At 44.2% G+C, this 21,297-nt stretch overlaps 1 protein-coding gene and 1 pseudogene across 2 annotated transcripts in view; one reads left to right on the top strand and one right to left on the bottom strand.

The window, feature by feature from the left end:
* Window positions 1–19,815, bottom strand: part of NT5C2 (5'-nucleotidase, cytosolic II) — a 106,492-nt gene extending 86,677 nt beyond the window's left edge. The window contains exon 1 of one of the 2 annotated variants that reach the window (XM_015148011.3): window positions 19,751–19,787. The gene's annotated coding sequence lies outside the window, so the exon portion shown is untranslated. 2 annotated transcript variants of the gene reach the window in all.
* LOC144331450 (MARCKS-related protein pseudogene) lies at window positions 151–1,018 on the top strand (annotated as a pseudogene).
* Window positions 19,816–21,297: the final 1,482 nt, after the last annotated feature.

Below are 21,297 nucleotides of genomic sequence, written 5' to 3' on the forward strand. Positions count from 1 at the left end.
TGCCTAATATAATTACCTATTAAAACACACTGAATACAGTAAATATGCTGAAAATTATACTGACACTTCTCAACAATCTAAAGTTGGAAAAATAATTTCATATGGTAATTTCAATCCAGAAAGATAATTTATACTTCCAAATAATTAAGCATGGCTGCCAGTAATTACTAACTCTAATCCTAGAATCTAGAAAAGGCACTAAAACCACAGCACAGCACAGTTTGTGAAGATACATAATTTTAAGTTGATGTATGTTTTTAAAATATGTGTAGTAGGCAAATTTTAAATTCTGATCAAGATTCTGATGTGGAGTAGAACAGTAGCAGGCACAGCAAGCGGGTTGGAGTGAGGGTACAGCTTGTTTCCCCATCCCTGTGAGACGCCAGCCCCATCCCTCTGCCTGCCCAGCCAATCCCACTGTACTACCCCAAGGTGTGAGCCTGGGTTGGATACTGGCTACCCCCCAGCAGACCCCCACCATCACGGGCAGCCAGAGCTCCAAGGCTCCTCGGAAGATGTGACCACCAGGGTTGCAGCAGGCACTTCCCCCGCAAAGACCAACAGACAAGACAATGGCCACGTGAAAAGCAATGAAGACTTATCTCCCAAGGGTGAAGGAGTGTTGCCCTCTGTGAACAGAACACATGAGACAGCTGGGGCCATTGGCGAGGCCATTGAGCCAGCATCCCCTATCCAGGGTGCTGAGGCCAAGGGGGAAGTTTCCCCTAGTAAGTTCTCTCTTAAGAAATCTTTCAAATTCAGCAGCCTGCTCTTCCACAAAAATTGGAAGGAAGATGGGGGCGGTTCTTCTGCCTCTCAGCCAGAGGAAATGCAGGAGCAAGGTGCCTGCAGCAACAAGAGCAATGCCCAGCAACGGAAGGCTGTTGCTACCCCTGAGAGCCAGGAGCCCCAAGCCAAGGGGGCAGAGGGTAATGCTGCCTCAGAAGAAGCCCCAGGCTACAGAGACATCCACTCCCTTGGGGCAGAGAGTGGCCCTATACCAGGTAGTGCTGAGTAGAATGAGTAGCTAGGTAGGGGCAGGTGGGTGATCTCTAAGCTGCAAAAACTGTGCTGTCCTTGTGAGGTCATTGCCTGGACCTGGTGCCCTGACTGCCTTCCTGTGCCCAGGAAGGAAGGGGTTATTTGCCTCCTGCCAGCCACATTCCCTTTCCCCCTCTCACTCCCATGGATTCTCCCATCAGCCATCTGGTTTTCCTCCTAAGGTCAGTTGAAGACGGGCCCTGATAGCTTCCTGAGTTAGGTCAGTGATGTAAAATGGAGTTAGGTCAGTGATGTAAAATGCCCTGGCCCTGGCCCTACCTCCTCCCCTGTCCCCACCTCTGCAGAAGACAATTGTTGGTTTTCTTCCTTGATTATTTTCCAAGTAGGTTTTGTTTACCCTACTTCCCAAATCCTGAGCCAGAAGTGTGGTGCTTATACTCCCAAACATTGCATGCCCAGCCTCCTGCCATTGCGTTTTAGTAGTCTCTTGTGCTGTGTCTGGTGGCACTTGGGCTGAAAAGGACACTGCCCCATCTAGGTTTTTGGTTTGTTTTTGAAACAGGGTCGCAGTGGCGTGATCTCTGCTCACTGCATCCCAGGCTCAAGCCATCTTCCCACCTCAGCTTCCCTAGTAGCTGGGACCACAGGCAGAGATGGGGAAAAGGAGGGGGGGTCTCTACAAAAGATGTTGCCAGGCCGGTCTCGAACTCCTGGGCTCAAGCAATCTACTCACCTCAACCTCCCAAAGTGCTGTGATTACAGGCGTGAGAGACACTCCCCAGCCTCCATCTAGGTTTTCATAAATGTCTTAATCATGTGGAAATCTCCAGCTTGTATATCAAATGTGTCTCTTTTTTTGACTTGGTAAGAAAGTATTAGGCTTTGGAGTTGGGGGTAGGTCTGTAATGTGAAACAATTTGTCTTTTCTTCTCCCATTGTTATAAATAACTTATAATGCCAAACCTCAGATTTTTACTTTTTTTTTTCTAAGCTGCTAAAACCATTCTCTTCCACCTGGTTTTACTGTAACATTTGGAAAAGGAAAAAATGTCACCCCTTTAAAAGATATTTCGATAACATACTAAGTTCAGTCAATGGTGGCACAAATACAAGCAATAAATATTTGATTTCTATTTATTGCATGCTTTTACATTTTTCTGTAATAAATTATTTTCAGCTGGCAATAAAGACTATGAGCAAAAAGAAGGAATAAACTAAAACATTTCATCTAACTAGGATAAACATCTAAAATGAGGTGTGCAGCTTAAGTGTCTTTAACTACTTTAACACCAGGCTATTCTTAGGTTTCACTTCTGTTTTTGAAGTTTTCATCAGTTAAGTAGTTTCAAATAAGGATGAAAAATATCCTCTTAAAGAAGTCTATTAACATTTTATAAAAATAGCATTATTTGTGAAAACATCTGGAGCCTAAGATAGTTCCCATCTTGAAAATGCTAACATCATTTATGACATGAAGTCAATATATACCTCCCTTCCTCTCTCCCTTCTTCTGAGACAGGGTCTCACTGTTGCCCAGGCTGGAGTGCAGTGACATGATCATAGCTCACTGTAACCCTGAACTCCTGGGCTCAAGTGATCCTTCCACCTCAGACTCCAGAACAGCTAGAACTACAGGTACTTACCACAACACCCAGCTAATGTTTTTTTTAAATTTGTGTACAGACAGGGTCTCATTATGTTGTCCAGGGTAAGTCTTTTTAATATAAATCACCCCTGTGGCTTTAAAAAAAAATAATTTATTCAGGGGAAATTCACATAAAATTGACCACTTTATTTTATTTTTTTTTTTTGAGACGGAGTCTCGCTCTGTCACCCAGGCTGGAGTGCAGTGGCCGGATCTCAGCTCACTGCAAGCTCCGCCTCCCGGGTTCACGCCATTCTCCTGCCTCAGCCTCCCGAGTAGTTGGGACTACAGGCGCCTGCCACCTCGCCCGGCTAGTTTTTTGTATTTTTTAGTAGAGACGGGGTTTCACCGTGTTAGCCAGGATGGTCTCGATCTCCTGACCTCGTGATCCGCCCGTCTCGGCCTCCCAAAGTGCTGGGATTACAGGCTTGAGCCACCGCGCCCGGCCAAAAACTGACCACTTTAAAGTGAACAAGTTGGTGGCATTTAGTGCAACCACCAACTCCTTTTAGTGTCAAAATACTTCCATGACTCTAAAGTAAAACCCCTTATCCATTACGCACTTTCTCCCCACTATGCCCTCCACCTAGCCCCTGGCAACAACCAATCTAGACTCTGTCTCTGGATTTAACTATTCTGGATATTTCATATAAATGGAATCATACAACATGTGACCTTTTGTGTCTGCCTTCTTTCAGTTAGCATAATATTTTCAAAGCTCATCCATGTAGTATCACATATCACATTTCATTCCTTCTAATGACTGAATAATCCATTGTGCAGGAACAACTGGCTCTCCTTTTGTGGAAAAATGAACTTAATCCACACCTCTCAACACACACAAAATTTAAGACGGATCATAGACCTAAATGTAAAATCTAAAACTATAAAACTTGTACACAGACCAGGCACAGTGGTTCATGCCTATAATCCCATCACTTTGGGAGGCCAAAGTGGGCGGATCACTTGAGCTCAAGAATTTGAAGTCTGGGCAACATGGCGAAAAATTAGTTGGGCATGGTGGTCCGTACCTGTAGTCCCAGCTACTTGGGAGGCTGAGGCAGGAGTATCGCTTGAGCCCAGCAGAGGTTGCAGTGAGGCGGAGGTTGAGGCAGAGCTTGCAGTGAGCCGATTATGCCACTGCACTCCAGCCTCAGTGACAGAGGAAGACCTGTCTCAAAAAAAAAAAAAAAGCCAGGCACAGTGGCTCATGCCTATAATCCCAGCACTTTGGGAGGCCGAGGCGGGCAGATCACGAGGTCAAGAGATCAAGACCATCTTGGCCATCATGGTGAAACCCCGTCTCCACTAAAAACACAAAAATTAGCTGGGTGTGGTGGCACGCACCCATAATCCCCAGCTACTCAGAAGGCTGAGGCAAGAGAATCACTTGAACCCAGGAGATAGAGGTTGCAGTGAGTTGAGATCGTGCCACTGCACTTCAGCCTAGGGGACAGAGCAAGACTCTGTCTCAAAAAAAAAAAAAAAGATAAATAAGGCAAGAAAATAAAGAATGACAATGGTCATACTCTCAGGGGCATCTGAACCAGGGCAACTATCTTGAGTAGGGGCTGGGTAAAATGAAGCTGAGACCTAATGGGCTACATTCCCAGATGATTAAGCATTCTAAGTCACAAGATGAGACAGGAGATCAGCACAAGATACAGATCATAAAGACCTTGTCGATAAAATATCTTACAATAAACAAGCCAGCCAAAACCAACCAAAAGCAAGATGGCAATGAGAGTGACCTCTGCTGTCCTCACTACTATACTCCCACCAGCACCACGACAGTTTACAAAGGCCATGGTTACGTCAGGAAGTTACCCTACATGTTCTAAAAAGGGGAGGCATGAATAATCCACCCTGGTTTAGTATATAATCAAGAAATAAGCATAAAAATGGACAAGCAGCGACTGGCGCAGTGGCTCACGCCTGTAATCCCAGCACTTTGGGAGGCCAAAGCGGGTGATCACCTGAGGTCAGGAGTTCGAGACCAGTCTGACCAACATGGTGAAATCCCGTCTCTACTAAATACAAAAAATTAGCTGGACACGGCGGCCCACACCTGTAATCCCAGCTACTTGGGTGGCTAAGGCAGGAGAATCGCTTTAAACCGGGAGGTGGAGGTTGCAATGAGCCGAGATCACGCCACTACGCTGCAGCCTGGGCAACGAGAGCAAGACTGTCTCAAAAAAAAAAAAAAAAAAGGACAAGCAGCAGCCCTTGGGGTTGCTCTGCCTACAGAGTGGTCATTCTTTTATTCCTCTACATTATCTTTTTTCTTTTTCGAGATGGAGTCTCGCTCTGTAGGCCAGGCTGGAGTGCAGTCACGCAATCTTGGCTCAGTGCAACCTCCACCTCCCAGTTTCAAGTGATTCTCCTGCCTCAGCCTTCTGAGTAGCTGGGATTACAGGCACGCGCCACCTTGCCCAGCTAATTTTTGTATTTTTAGTAGAGACGGGGTTTCACCATGTTGGTCAGGCTGGTGTCGAACTCCTGACCTAATGATCTGCCCTTAGCCTCCCAAAGTGCTGGGATTACAGGTGTGAGCGACTGTGCTCAGCCTTCTCTACTTCCTTAATAAACTTGCTTTCACTTTACGGACTCGCCCTAAATTCTTCATTACATCAGATCCAAGAACCCTCTCTTGGGGTCTGGATCAGGACCCCTTTCCTGTAACAATACTGTACGTAGGAAAACCATGGAAGGCCTCTTTGAGGAGATAATATTTGTTCAGAGACCTGCGTAAAGTAAGGGAGTGATATACAAAATAAAGCAAGTTGTATGTACAACAACTGCACATACACAAACAACAACTGCACCCAAATAGCTGGGATTACAGGTGCATGCCACCACGCCCGGCTAATTTTTTGTATTTAGTAACACAGTGGTTTGCACCTATACTCTCAGCTACTTAGGAAGCTGAGGCAGGAGGATTGCTTGAGCCCAGGAGTTCGACGTTGCAGCGAGCTACAATCATACCACTGCACTTCAGCCTGGGTGACAGTGAGACCCAATTTCTAAACAAAAAAATAAAACAAACAATACACCAACCTACCACAGGGTTGGCATATATACATCATATTAATCTGTTCTGCATATTATGGTTTATGTGCATATGCAAGAGATTCAGAATATTTTATTCTCTTAGGAGGTTAAAATATTGTCTCTGCAACCTTGTTTGTATACTTAATTTGTTCTAAGTCCCTCTGCATGGCTGAGAACTTAAAAAACTAAAACAAAATTGCATTTATATATTATCTTTCCATTAGATGTTTTCTCTCTCTCTTGTATTAGGAGGAAAAAGACAAGCTATGGTTTGGGACAAAATATTTGCAAACACACATCTGACAAAAGAACTTGTATCCAGAATATATGAAGGGCTCTCAAAATGCAATAATAAGATAAATAATCCAATTAAAATACAGGCAAAAATTATGCATAGACATTTCATCAAAGAATATATATAAATGGCAAATAGGCACATGAAGTGATGTTTAACATCATTTGTCACTAGGGAGATACAAATTAAAAACACAGTAAGATACCAAAATATGCCTATTTGAATATTTAAAATTAAAGAGACAGACAACATCAAATGTTGAGAATGTAGAGCAACTTGAATTCTACTACACTGCTGGAAAGAAAATAAAAATGGCACAAGCACTCTGGAAAAGTCTGCCATTTATTTAAAACTTACACATATACCTATCATATGTCCCAGGCTTTTTAATTGTAAGTAACTGTCCAAGAGAAATTAAAGCATATATCCATATAAAGACTTGAACACAGGCTTGGGCACAGTGGCTCATGCCTGTAATCCCAATACTTTGAAAGGCCAAGATGGGCGGATTGCTTGAACCCAGGAGTTCAAGAGCAGCCTGGGCAACATGGCAAAATGCAGTCTTCACAAAAATTGAAAAATTAGCTGGGCATGGTGGCACATGCTTATGGTCCCAGCTACTTGGGAGGATCACATGAGCCCAAGAGGTTGAGGCTACAGTGAGCCAAGATCGTCTCGTGCCATTGCACTCCAGCCTGGGCGACAGAGATCCTATCTTTAAAAAAAAAAATTTTTTTTTAAACTTATACACAAATGTTCACAACAGCTTTGTGATGTCCAGAAACTACAAACAACCCAAACATTATCAACAAGTGAATGGATAAAAATACTTATGGTACATCTGTACAATGTAATACTACTACGCAGTACAAAGGAATAAAGTATTTACATGCAAAACATTAAAAAAATTCATAATAATTACACTGAGTGAAAGACAAAGAGTACATAGTGTATGATTCCATATATATAAAATCCTAGAAAATGCACACTAATCTGACAGAACGCAGATCAGTGGCTCCCTGGGGTAGGGAGGTCAAGTAGGGAGAGGAGGAGGTATTACAAAGGAGCCCAGGAAAACTTTTGGGGAGAAGCGGTGATACGTTCAATATCTTCATTATGGTGATGGTTTCATGGGTACATATATATATGTCAAAACTTATTATATACTCTATGTGCAACTTATTGTATACCAATTATGCCACAATAAGACTGTTTTTCAGCCAGTGGCAGTGGCTCACACTTGTAATCCCAGAACTCTGGGAGACCGAGGCGAGTGGATCACCTGATGTCAGGAGATCACATCACTGTACTCCAGCCTGGACAGCAGAGCAAGACTCTGTCTCAAAAAGAAAAAAATTTTTTTCACAGGCAAAACATGCACAGTCCCCTTCACCACTACCATCACCCTCCCCCAAAGAAAGGAAAACAGCTGCTCCAACAGCTTTAGGCAACTGCTGAAAACAGGAAGCAAAGAGCAACTGAAACTGTAGGGTAAGCCTGGTTAGCAATGTGCACTGAATATTCTTTCCCTCAAAATGGTATGCCAATAAAATGCTGACAGCCGCATGTAGTAAGACCACTATCTTTAAACTACAATGAAAGGAAATTTTGTCCCTCCCATAATTACCTTCTCATTACTTAACATAATGTTAAGAAAAGTTCAAGAATTATGATGTAGTACAGTAACATTCTTCATGCCATGCCCAAATTGATAAAAGTATATAAATAGCAGTCAAGGCCGGGCGTGGTGGCTCAAGCCGGAAATCCTAGCACTTTGGGAGGCCAAGGTGGGTGGATCATTTGAGGTCAGGAGTTCGAGACAAGCCTGGCCAACATGATGAAACTCTGACTCTAGTAAAAATGGAAAAAAATTAGCCAGGCATGCTGGCATATCTCTGTAGTCCCAGCTACTCGGGAGGCTGAGGCAGGAGAATTGCTTGAACCTGGGAGGCGGAGGTTGCAGTGAGCTGAGATTGTGCCACTGCACTCCAGCCTGGGCAACAGAGCAACACTCCATCTCAAAAAAAAAAAAAAAAAAAAAAAAGCAATCAGCACTTCTTTTCATGACAATTCTGCATTAAGACAAAATGCCATACTGCTAGAGTTATACATTGGCAAACATTCTTTAAAAAGTCATTTTACATGGCCGGGCACAGTGGCTCAAGCCTGTAATCCCAGCACTTTGGGAGGCCGAGACGGGCGGATCACAAGGTCAGGAGATCGAGACCATCCTGGCTAACATGGTGAAACCCCGTCTCTACTAAAAAATACAAAAAACTAGCTGGGCGAGGTGGCCGGCGCCTGTAGTCCCAGCTACCCGGGAGGCTAAGGCAGGAGAATGGCGTAAACCCGGGAGGCGGAGCTTGCAGTGAGCTGAGATCCAGCCACTGCATTGAGCCTGGGCTGACAGAGTGAGACTCCGTCTCAAAAAAAAAAAAAAAAAAAAAAAAGTCATTTTACACGTCTATTTCAAGTTAGGTGAGTAATTCATTTGGAATAAAGTAAGAAGCACTTTAACAATATGTAGAGCAGGTCTATCAGGCGAAGTGTTTAACACATGGCAGTTTGAATCAAATACTCATTTTTCAATGGAAAAAGTATGTCAACGTAGATAATAGGGTAATAACAGCAGTATGAATAATCACTAGTTTCTACTTCACTGAAATTTTAATTTTGTATTTAAAATACAAAACTTGGGTGGTTCACACCTGTAATCCCAGCACTTTGGGAGGCCGAGGCAGGTGGATCACCTGAGGTCAGGAGTTCGAGACCAGCTGGCCAACAAGATGAAACCCTATCTCTACTAAAAATACAAAAATTAGCCAAACATGCTGGCAGGCACTCTTAATCCCAGCAACTTGGGAGGTTGAGGCAGGAGAATCACTTGAACCTGGGAGGCAGAGCTTGCAGTGAGCCAAGATCACGCCACTGTACTCTAGCCTGGATGACAGAGCAAAACTCCATCTCAAAAAAAAAAAAATACAAAACTTGGCATTTGTAAGTTTTATAATCAACCCATTCACTCTCATTCTAAGAACACTGCCCTAAAACTTAAATGGAAAGGATAATTTTAAATAATTTCTTCAAATTTTCTCACCAGCCTGAAACTTATTTTGGTCTCTAAATACAAAAACTTTCATTGCATATTACTTACATTAAAGCAGTTTCTGGAAAAAGAAAAGTTAAAGCTATATCCTCCACTTGTATGCCTCATATTGTACTAAACAGCCACATTTTATTCAGTCTTTGATAACCCCAATCCTTGGCAGATGAGCGAGTAAAATCAATAAATTATAGTAGTTAGCCACTTGGTTTTATTGTTATATTGTGATTAAGGGTCCTCTCTGTAACACAGCCACAAACCAACTTACTGACAAATACATCCCCTTAAAAACACAGAAAGTCAGATGCAAGTTTACTTTATCTACCAGTACTGCTGAAAAACTAAATCCTCATATTTGTAGTTAACAGTGTCACCTATAACTCAAAGAACAGCACTGTGAAATAAGCTATAGCTTTTTAAAGTATTTTGTAAACTTTAATCCTTATCATCACAAAACACATGAAAGGAGATACATATATGTATATATACACACACGTATATAAAATACTTTAAGTGGGGGTGGGAGGTGGGTGAGGGATGAGAAATTACCTAATGAGTACAATGTACACTACTCAGGTGATGGTTACACTAAAAAGCCATACCACCGCTAAGCTATATATCCAAAACTGTATCCCCTAAATCTATAAAAATTACAAAATAAAATAGTTTAAGATGAAAAAATGCCTATTTTTCCAGAAGACTCCTTAAAACTGTTGCATTTAAATTATGTTAAATGTTTCACTACCTCTCATCATCTTTTAAACAGTTCATGATAAGTTTTTTTTGTTTTTTTTTTTTTTTAAGTTTCTTTGAGACAGGAGTTTCACTCTTGTTGCCCAGGTGGAGTGCAATGACGCAATCTTGGCTCACTGCAACCTCCGCCTCCCGGATTCAAGCGATTCTCCTGCCTCAGCCTCCCAAGTCGCTGGGATTACAGGCATGCACCACCACGCCCAGCTAATTTTGTATTTTTAGGACAGATGGGATTTCACCGTGTTGGTCAGGCTGGTCTCAAACTCCTGACCTCAAATGATCCACCTGCCTCCCAAAGTGCTGAAATTACAGGCATGAGTCACTGAGCCTAGCCTATAAACAAGTTTTTTTGTTTGCTTTTCATTTCATTATTTTCATTCAGAGTTCTTTATGTCATTTGTCCCAAATTGCACTACACATTCCTGTCAAAGGCCAACACTCATAGTTCACACACCAAAGTGATGCCGACGGATAACAAACTCCAACTAATAATATCGCACTTACCCACACACATCACTCACTCTCCTCTTACCCTACTTTACTTGTTTTTTGCACGTAATACTTACATTTGACAGTTTGCATTCTGTCAATCTCTCCAAAATATAAGCTCCATAAGGCAGAGGAATGTTTTATTTGCTGCTCTATCCCCAGCATCTCGCAGGGTAGACTTAACAGACAAATAAATGAACCACTAAACCCCTATACATGGAGTCCTTTGGTTTTCAGAAGCCTATTTTTGTGTAAGCCTGAAAATGCAAGAATAACTGCACAAGTCCTTGCTCTAAATGAATATTCATGAAATCTTACTCTTGATTCACAAATACATAAGATTCTTGGCTTGATTAACATAATATTTTGCTAACATTTCAACATCAGGCCTTGGAACAAAAGCTTCCTTGTTCTCTGAAGGAAAAAATAACAAAGTTGAGAAGAGATCTTGTCCAGTGAGAAATGCAGTACCTGTTGCCTTGACAATTTGTTTTTCTTCTTCAAGCAGCTACATGCTCCTATCTGTAGTCTGAAATTGTAACTAGAAACTACAAATTTATTTCATCTGTTCCTAAAGTTTTAAAAAACATACAAAAAAGACTGGAATTTTGCTATGTTCTCATCAACATTCTATTGCTACTATCCTGCCATATCACATAGACTGCTATATATTTGTTCTACATCAACACATTAAGGTTGCTTCTAACCGAATGTTTTGAATACCAGACCTTCAACAATAACATGGTTATTGACACAAAGGAACAAGAGAGCATGTAAGGAAAACATTTTAAAATATTGAGCTATTTCTTCAAAACATTGCCATAATTAACTGAGGTCTTCAAAAGCATACAGGTATAAACAAGTTGCACAATTTTTACATTCAGACCATATATAATTTTGCACCTTTAGTAATGATTCCTGAATACTCCTTAAAAAAAAAAAAAATAGGGCAAGGTACAGTGGTTCACACCTATCATCCCACCACTCTGGGAGGCCAAGCCAGGCGGATCTCTTGAGCTTATGAGTTCGAGACCAGCCTAGGCAACATGGCAAAACCCCCATCTCTATAAAAACATGCAAAAATTAGACAGGCATAGTGATGGGTGCCTGTAGACCCAGCTACTCGGGAGGCTGAGGTAGGAAGATTGCTTGAGCCGGGAAGGCAGAGGTTGTGTGAGCCAAGATCGCATCACTGCACACTCCAGCCTGGACAACAGACAAAGACTCTGTCTCAAAAAAAAAAAAAAAGGGCAGGCAAAAAACTGCTTTATTTCAAAAAACTCATTCTCTTACCAATGAACTCCTGCTCACCATTCAACTTTGGTTCAGCTTTTTTTTTTTTCCTCTTACAAAATAATTTAAAAAGATAAAATCGGAAAGGCATAAATAACCAGACCACAGTATTTCTACCTTTTAATAAATAAATTCGCACTCAAGGTTTAGTCCACCTATTTGGTTAAAATTCAGAGATATGCATGAGTTCAATGCCTTAATAACGCTAACATGATAACAGCCAACATTTATTGAGTACTTACTATTTTTCATGTATGATTCTAAGCAGTACAGTACATATTTTAACTCATTGACTTTTCAAAACAACCCTATATGTTAGGTACTATTATTCTCATTTTACGAAGAAGTAAACAGGAAAGAGAAGTTAGAAAATTTGAAGTCACAGAATTATACTGTGGTTAAGAGTACAGATTCTCGGCCGGGCACGGTGGCTCAAGCCTGTAATCCCAGCACTTTGGGAGGCCGAGACAGGCGGATCACGAGGTCAGGAGATCGAGACCATCCTGGCTAACGCGGTGAAACCCCGTCCCTACTAAAAAATACAAAAACAAAAACTAGCCAGGCGAGGTGGCGGGCACCTGTAGTCCCAGCTACTCGGGAGGCTGAGGCAGGAGAATGGCGTAAACCCGGAAGGCGGAGCTTGCAGTGAGCTGAGATCCGGCCACTGCACTCCAGCCCGGGAGACAGAGAAAGACTCCGTCTCAAAAAAAAAAAAGAGTACAGATTCTGGAGCCACACTGCCTGGGTTCAAAACCTGGCTCTAACACCAACTAGTTCTATGACTAAGCAAATTATAAGCACTACAGTTCTTCCGTTGCAAAACAATAGTTGGAACAAGAATGCAAGATGCTAAGAACAGAGGCTGAGACATGGAAATTGGTCAATAAACTGTTTACAATGCTTGAGTGCAAGATGTTTGAATACTGGAGGCCTCAGCACAATACAGTACTTTATGTTTGGAGGAATGAGTAATAGGCCTCTACTTTTGGAGTCAAAATCTCAGAGTGTCCACTACGTATCAGAGGCTGTAGCAATTTCACACATTTATCACGTCAATTAAAGTATCCTAAATCTAAGGACAGCTATAGCTACAGGTTTGTTTCCTTTCTTCCTGGAAGCTTTCAGACCTACAGAGTATTATTTCAAGATTTATTTCACCAAACCTACTTCAAAAGTAAACGAGTAATTCAAGGCTTAAAAAAATGGCATTGGCCAGGCGTGGCAGCTCACGTCTGTAATCCCAGCACTTTGGGAGGCTGAGGTGGGCGGATCATGAGGTCAGGAGATCGAGACCACCCTGGTTAACACAGTGAAACCCCATCTCCACTAAAAATACAAAAAATTAGCCGGGCGTGGTGGCAGGCGCCTGCAGTACCAGCTACTTGGGAGGCTGAGGCAGAAGCATGGCGTGAACCCGTGAAGCGGTGTTTGCAGCAAGCCGAGATCATGCCACTGCACTCCAACCTGGGTGACACAGCAAGACTCCATCTCAAAAAAAAAAAAAAAAAGGCATTTACTGGCCGGGTGCAGTGGCTCATACCTGTAATCCCAGCACTCTGGGAGGCCGAGGCGGGCGGACAACGAGGTCAGGAGATCAAGACCATCCTGGCTAACACTGTGAAACCCCGTCTCTACTAAAAATACAAAAAAATAGCCAGGTGTGGTGGCACACACCTGTAATCCCAGCTACTAGGGAGGCTGAGGCAGGGGAATAGCTTGAACCCAGGAGATGGAGGTTGCAGTGAGCTGAGATGGCACCACTGCACTCCAGCCTGGGTGACAGAGCAAGACTCCATCTCAAAAAAAAAAAAAAAAAAAAAAGGCATTTACTGACTTCAGATTTGTGAAAGACTCTAATGTTAGGCCAGGCGCGATGGTTCATGCCTGTAATCCCAACACTTTGGGAGGCTGAGGTGGGCGGATCACCTGAGGTAACGAGTTCAAGACCAGCCTGGCCAACATGGCAAAACCCATCTCTACTAAAAATACAAAAATTAGCTAGGCATGGTGGTGCATACCTGTAATCCCAGCTACTAGGGAGGCTGAGGCAGGAGAATCGCTTGAACCCAGCAGGCGGAAGTTGCAGTGCGCTGAGATTGCAAATCTGCACTCCAGCTTGGGCAACACAGAGACTCCATCTTAAAAAAATTAAAAAGGCCAGGTGTGGTGGCTTACATCTGTAATCTCAGCACTTTGGGAGGCCGAGGCAGGTGGATCACAAGGTCAGGAGTTCAAGAGCAGCCTGGCCAAGATGGTGAAACCCCATCTCTACTAAAAATACAAAAAAAAAAAAATTAGCCGGGTGTGGTGGTGGGCACCTGTAACGCCAGCTACTCAGGAGGCTGAGGCAGAGAATTGCTTGAACCCGGGAGGCAGAGGTTGCAGTGAGCTGAGACTGCGCTACTGCACTTCAGCCTGGGTAACAAAGTGAGAACCCATCTAAAAAAAAAAAAGAAGTTCTAATGTTTACTCTCCAAGCCACAGCTTGGTCTTATTTACACAGCATGATACTGGTTAAATGCTTATTAAAATAACTTAAAATTCTGACAATTTTGATGCAGAATGTTTGAGCTATTTCAATCTGCACACTATTATTCTAGCTGGTTTACTTAGCAGCTCTGAAACAAACTAGATAGAGATACGCAAATGCCTAACTAGATTCTAACATGACTGCTTTAAAAAGTGTACAAAATATTTTTCAAGGATAGTCAAATACATGTACTACTCATCTTTAAAGGCAAATGAGACAAAATAGTGTAGAAAAACAGAAATCTGTAAAATATTTACACTAAAATGAATTCAAAAATTTCATTTTCTACAATATTCTGACCCAAAATCATAGCGTAACAAAAGCATGTCCTGTCCTTATGAATTTATAGAGGATAATTTTATGACAGACACAATGGTAGAAAAAGAACATGGAACACTAAATGATCATATTAAAGATAAACTAGGGCGGGTGCAGTGGCTCACGCCTGTAATCCCAACACTTTGGGAGGCCAAGGCAGGTGGATCATGAGGTCAGGAGTTCAAGATCAGCCTGGCCAACGTACCGAAACCCCATCTCCACTAAAAATACAAAAAAATTAGCCAGGCGTGGTGGCGGGCGCCTGTAATCCCAGCTACTTAGGAGCTGAAGCAGGAGAATCGCTTGAACCCAAGAGGCAGAGTGAGCGGAGATCGTGCCATTGCACTCCAGCCCGGGCGACAGTGCGAGATTCCAAATCAAAATAAATAAAAATGAAGATAAACTGAGCAGAAAAATAAACACTGTCAATAAACCTAAATGTGAAAAAGCAAAACCATACAATTTATAGAATAATACAGAGATGAACAGCCTTATGGATCAAAGGTAGGGAAGGCTTTCTTGCATAAAAGACAAAAAAGGCAAACCATTTTGGGATTCACTTTCCCCATCTGTCAAATGAAGGCACTGAACTTGGAAGACTCTCAAGTTTCCTTCCAGATGTAGAAATAGATTTATGGGTCCAGATTCTGTAGAGGTCACAGTGTTTTTTACAATTTTTTACAATCAGTTGCCCACATTTATAAATCAGAAAATTCTGTATAACATATTTGGGCTGGGCGCAGTGGCTTATGCCTATAATCCCAGCACTTTGGGAGGCCAAGCTGGGCAGATCACCTGAGGTCAGGAGTTCGAAACCAGCCTGGCCAACATGGTAAAACCCCATCTCTACTGAAAATACAGAACTTAGCCAGCCGTAGAGGTGCATGCCTGTATTCCCAGCATGCCTGTAGTACTCAGGAAGCAGAGGCAGGAGAATTGCTTGAACCTGGGAGGTAGAGGTTGCAGTAAGCTGAGATCAAGCCAGCCTGGGCGACAAAGTGAGACTCCGTCTCAGGAAAAAAAAAAGAGTGTGAGATGAAAGAGCCTGCTTGTAGTATCTGCTTGGAAAGAAAAGACTGAAATCTGATGCCTGAAATTTAACGGCTTAAAAAAAAAATCAGCAAGCTTGTTGAGTATTAGCACGTTTTCGTTACAGATGCCCAGTGGGATATGTATTTTATAGGCTCCTTGGTTTAATGGGGTTTCTTTAATGCTTTATTTTAGGTTCGTCTTAAAATACTGTGAAATATTTCAAACATACAGAGAATAATATAATGATCATTTGATATGTCTACTACGCACCTTCTTTATCAAATTTTAACATTTAAAATTAAGGGCCGGGCACGGTGGCTCACGCCTATAATCCCAACACTTTGGGAGGCCAAGGCGGGCGGATCATGAGGTCAAGAGATTGAGACCATCCTGGCTAACATGGTGAAACCCCATTTCTACTTAAAAAACAAGTTAGCTGGGCGTGGTGGCATACGCCTGTAGTCCCAGCTACTCGGGAGGTTGAGGCAGCAGAATCGCTTGAACCTGGAAGGCGGAGGTTGCAGTGAGCCAAAATCGTGCCACTGCACTCCAGCCTGGCAACAGAGCAAGACTCCATCTCAAACAAAACAAAACAAAACAAAACAAAACAAAGGTTAAGACTGCCATAATTTTTTTAACTTTTTTCTTTTTTTCTTTTACTGTTTACCGCTTTTTTTTTTTTTTTTTTTTTTTTTTTTAAAGACACTCGGAGGCTTGCCCAGGCTGAAGAGCAGTGGCAGATCTAGGCTCACTGCAACCTCTAACTCCCAGGTTCAAGCGGTTCTCATGTCTCAGCCTCCCGAATAGCTGAGACTACAGGCACGCGCCACCACGCCCAGCTAATTTTTTATATTTTTAGTAGAGACAGGGTTTCACCATGTTGGCTAGGCTGGTCTCAAACTCCTGACCTCAGGTGATCCACCTGCCTCGACCTCCCAAAGTGCTGACAGGCGTGAGCCATCACACCAGGTCAGTTTACTGCATTAATTTTGTGGCTTTCCTTTTTTTTTTTTTGAGACGGAGTTTCACTCTTGTCGCCCAGGTTGGAGTGTAGTGGCATAATCTCGGCTCACTGCAACCCCCACCTCCTGGGTTCAAGCAATTCTTCTGCCTCAGCCTCCCGAGTAGCTGGGAGTACAGGCATGCGCTGCCATGCCTGATTAATTTTCGTATTTTTAGTAGAGACAGGGTTTCACCATGTTGGCCAGGCTGGTCTCGAACTCCTGACCTCAAGTGGTCATTCACTCTGTTCTAATTGCAAAGAATCCATGTAGCATACTTGTAAACTGCTTCCCGGAATTTCTCTTTCCAGCTTTATCTCAGACTACTGCTCTACCAAACCCTTTTAGTGAGAACAATCTATTAATCATACCCTCAATACATCCACTTCAGCATCTTCTCCCTACTCTGAAGTGTTACTTTCTGTTTTTCCTGATCCCATCAAGCTACATTAATATTCCTTCACTCTGAGCAAAAAAAATCTAACATTTATAAAGAACTTAATGTGTGCCAGTATCACTTCAATTGAATTATTCTATTTAATCCACATAACCCTGTAAAATTTGTTCTACTTTTCCCTTCTCAAGGTGAGAGAAACTGAGTGAGCTTGTCTAAGGTTAACTGAGTTCCCCGAGGTTGCATGATGTTAAGTAGCAAGCCAGACTACAAAATCCAGGCCCTTAAATAAATGCAATGTCTCCTGGCTGAAAGTATGACTGTCTTTACTGCTCACATGTCACTCAACATACGCCTTGTGATAGTTAGCATTTTGTGTTAGATGTCTAAAAACCTCAAAATATTACATTTATTCAACAAAAATTTACTAAGAGCCTTTGTGCCAGGCATTGTTGACTACTGAGGCACATTAGAGAGCACCTACAAATGAAGAGTAGATGAATTCTCTAGATACATGGACATCCCAGAAATATTGGTAAGTGCAAAATCCCAAATACTACATACGCAGCAACTGTAACTAGATAAAAACCCTTATCTATGTAAGTACTTTAAAAGAGCATAGTCGTGACATGATAAAGTTGTGGGTTTTTGTTTTGGGGGTTTTGTTGTTGTTTACTATTTCATTGAATTAAAGCTTTTGGTAAGAGAATTAAGCAACAGGGCCGGACACAGTGGCTCACGCCTGTAATCCCAGCGCTTGGGAGGCCAAGGCAGGTGGGATCCCCGGAGGCCAGGAGTTCGAGACCAGCTTGACCAACTTGGAGAAACCCCATCTCTACTAAAAATTCAAAATTAGCCAAGTGTGGGGACGCATGCCTGTAATCCCAGCTACTTGGGAGGTTGAGGCAGGAGAATTGCTTGAACCCGGGAGGCGGAGGTTGCGATGAGCCAAGATTGCGCCATTGCACTCCAGCCTGGCCAACAAGAGCAAAACCCCGTCTCGGGGGGGAAAAAAAAAGAGAGAGAGAGAAAATTAAGCAATAAAAATACTTAAAACCTGTGTTTTATGTATTCCTCTTTCCCCATAAAACAGCAGAAATAGCCTAGAGAAAGATTAATGAGCACCTCTCTGCATAACATTCTATTGTAATCTGGCTTTCTTTAGGAAGACATGATGTCTTCTGGTTAAGGGTGGCAGGTACTATAAGAGAATACTATCTATATAAATCTTCTTACAAACTTCTGGAAACTTGTAGCTGATTGTAAATTTTCATACAATGGCATAAAACCTTTGAACTGAAAGGAATCCTGCAGAACATCTCCTTCAGCGCCCCACCCCACCCCCGCCCCCTCCACCACCTTATTTCACAGATTTGTTGGTTACTAAACCCTAAAACCTTAATTCTGGGTCAATGAGAGTAATGCAGCTACCTATACTGCTGAAATGTAGTGGTTTATACTGCAATGGAAATGCACTTCAGAAATAAAGTCTGTGTATGCTAGTACCAACCCTGCATGTGGAGTTTTTATTTTAATTACTAACCAGCTATGTTTTCTTGAACTTAATCCTCTTTTTTTTTCACTCTCAGCTCACATCTATTTTTTTCTCTTTTCGAACTTAACCCTTTCAGGCCTGGATGTCTTCATTTGGATAAATTCTAACCGTTGTTGAAAAGCCACGTGGTAAATATTTTTGAAACCTAAAGCCTTCTCTACACAATAACACTAAGTTTTCATGGTAAATGACACAGTTTCAATATTCTCCCTTTCACATTAGGCAGCAGTTTGCATCCGTTGCTCTAAGAGGCGAAATGAACAGTCCACAGACACTGGGAACTAAGTACAGTTCAATCCTGAAGAACTCATCGGCCCCTGGATCGGCGCGCACACGCCCCCCTGTAATGGTGACGAGTCATTTCGGGGCGCTGTACTTCAGAGCATGACGCCCCTCAAACATCAAGGCCCTAAAGGTGAAGGCCCAGGAAAATGTCGATTGGGACAGCAGCCTCTACCTGCTGCTTTTAGAAGCTGTGGCCTGCCGAAGTCAAACCCCCAAAACGTTCTTCTTACAACTAAGGGTTCAGGCCTCAAATCGGCATCTCGCCCTCTCCGGTTTCAGGGACCCCGAAAAAAGGAGAGGAATAGGCCGCCACTGAACGGCTCAGCCCCCTGACCAGGAGCTGTCCGGATGTTTTTTGTGGCGCCTTGCAATTCGCTGCGACCTTTCCAGGAAGTGCTGCACACGGGCGTGTGGCAAGCGAGCTGGCCGTTTCTCGCGGTCCTGCTAAAATGCTGTCAACCTGGCGCTCCACCACAGAGGCCCGCTGGCTTCTCGGGAGGCGACCGAGGGAGCTCAAGGGGCGGGGAGGCTGTTACGAGGAGCGAAAGGACGGCCTCAGGGGTGGCCGGGGACAGCCCGGAATCAGCTGGAGGAAGTCAGCAGGACTGAGGAAAGGGCTACTACCCGCGTGAGGGAAGGGGGAACGGGCGGAACGCGGCGAACGGCCGCACTCGGAGGCTGAGGCGGGGTCCCAGCAAGCCGGCGGCTGGGAAACAATGGCGCGAGCGTGACGTGGGCCGGAGGCATCGCGGCGGCGCGGAGGAAGGGGCTGCCGTGGGGCGGGGGCCGCACCGAGGGAGTTGGCAGGCGTGCGGCGTCCGCGAACGCGCGGGCGGGGGCTCGGCCTAAGGAGAGGGGCCTGGGGTCCATGGTCCCTGGGGGCCGGAGGCGGGGGCAGGCGGCGGCCGCAACCCTGGGGTCGCGTGCTCGGCGGCGCACCTCCCCACCTAGCTCCCCGCTCGCCCGCTCCTTCCCCGCCCGCCCATGGGTCCCGCCGCACTCACCGGCTCCAGCGCACGGCAACAATCCCAGCGCGCAACTGCCGCAGCAGCCTCGGCGCGCGCCCTCCCCACCTTCGCCGCCCGGCACCGCCCCGCGCCGCCCCGCCGCTCACGCCCGGCCAGGGACCGGCGCGTTGTTCCGTCCCCCAGCTCCGCCGCAGAACTCGGCGAAGTCGACGCTCCCTGACCGCGCTGCGTCGGTCTCTCCCGCGGGTCTGGAGATCTTCAAACGACGGAACACCGGCTTTGCGCTTCTGAGGGTGACGCACGTTGACAACCTTTCCATCTCCTTTAGGTCTCCATCCCTTGGCATTCTGCCTGCGCCCCTCAGCCGGGCCCTGGGCTACCCTCTCCACTGCGTCTCATTCATCTGAAGCTTTTCTTTGGGAGAAGAGGGCATCCTTTTTCCCAGTCACTGAATGTTTTGGTCTAATGGACCTCAAGGACCTTCATGCGTCCACAACCCCATGGCACCCTCGAGTCCCCCTGATGGCTAAAAACACCAGCTTTGAAGTTTGTCAGTACGAGTTAGAGTCCCAGTACCACCACTTAACAAACTGTAACCTCGGGCGAGGTACCTGACCTCCTCTACCCGGTGCCCACATTTGTAACACCGGGATAGGAAACAACAGTCTCCACATCAAAGGGTGTTGACGGGATGAAATCATACAATACAGGTGAGGCCTTCAGCAGGGTCCTGGCACACAGTAAGCACTCAATAAGTGTTCACCCCACCACCAGCAACTCAGCAGGAAGACTCCTCAAAAGCAGCCCGCTGTTTCCAGAGGACTGAATTCCTTGGTCCGGGCAGCTATCACCAGTGAGAAAATGTGTCTAAACTTCCACTCTCAGGGTCCAAATTCGATGCCTTGAAGCCACAGAGAACAAACATCTAATCTCTCTTGGTCCTTTGACTTTTCAGATACTTTACTTCTATCACCTCTGCCCAAGGTCTTCTCACTCCACATCAGTGTCTCCAGTTCCTTCCATTGTTCCTCCTCTGCCCTGGTTTTGAGGGTCTTTATCCCTCTCATGCAAATGGTAGATTTGACTGTGATTTCTTGAGAATATGTCACCCAAGACTGAACCAAATGTTTGTGGTATCATCAGAGCAAAGCAGGACTATAGCTTCCTCCTTTTGGGACCTATCGCTTTGCACTCCTGTGATAAAGTTCTTGGCACCCATACTGTTGACTCATATTGGGCTTGCAGTCAACCAAAACCTCCGCGTCTTTTTAGTAAATGCTCCACTGGAGCATTGCTACCCCTTCTTGTGCTTCTTAGCCAACTTCGCTTCGGGTCAGCTGAGGATAGACCTCAGGCCCCTCACCTTCTAAATTTCTCAGGATGTGTGGAAAAGAGGAATAGGGGTTGGAAGCTGGTGTAACACAATCTGTAAACCAAGTGCATTTGAAAAAAGTCCAGGGAAGTGGGGCATGATGGCTCATGCCTGTAATCCCATCACTTTGGGAAGTCGAGGTAGGTGGATCATTTGAGGTCAGCAGTTCAAGACCAGCCTGAACAACATGGCAAAACCCCATCTCTACTAA

Source organism: Macaca mulatta, chromosome 9 (genome assembly GCF_049350105.2).
Source record: "Macaca mulatta isolate MMU2019108-1 chromosome 9, T2T-MMU8v2.0, whole genome shotgun sequence".
Classification (NCBI taxonomy): domain Eukaryota; kingdom Metazoa; phylum Chordata; class Mammalia; order Primates; family Cercopithecidae; genus Macaca; species Macaca mulatta.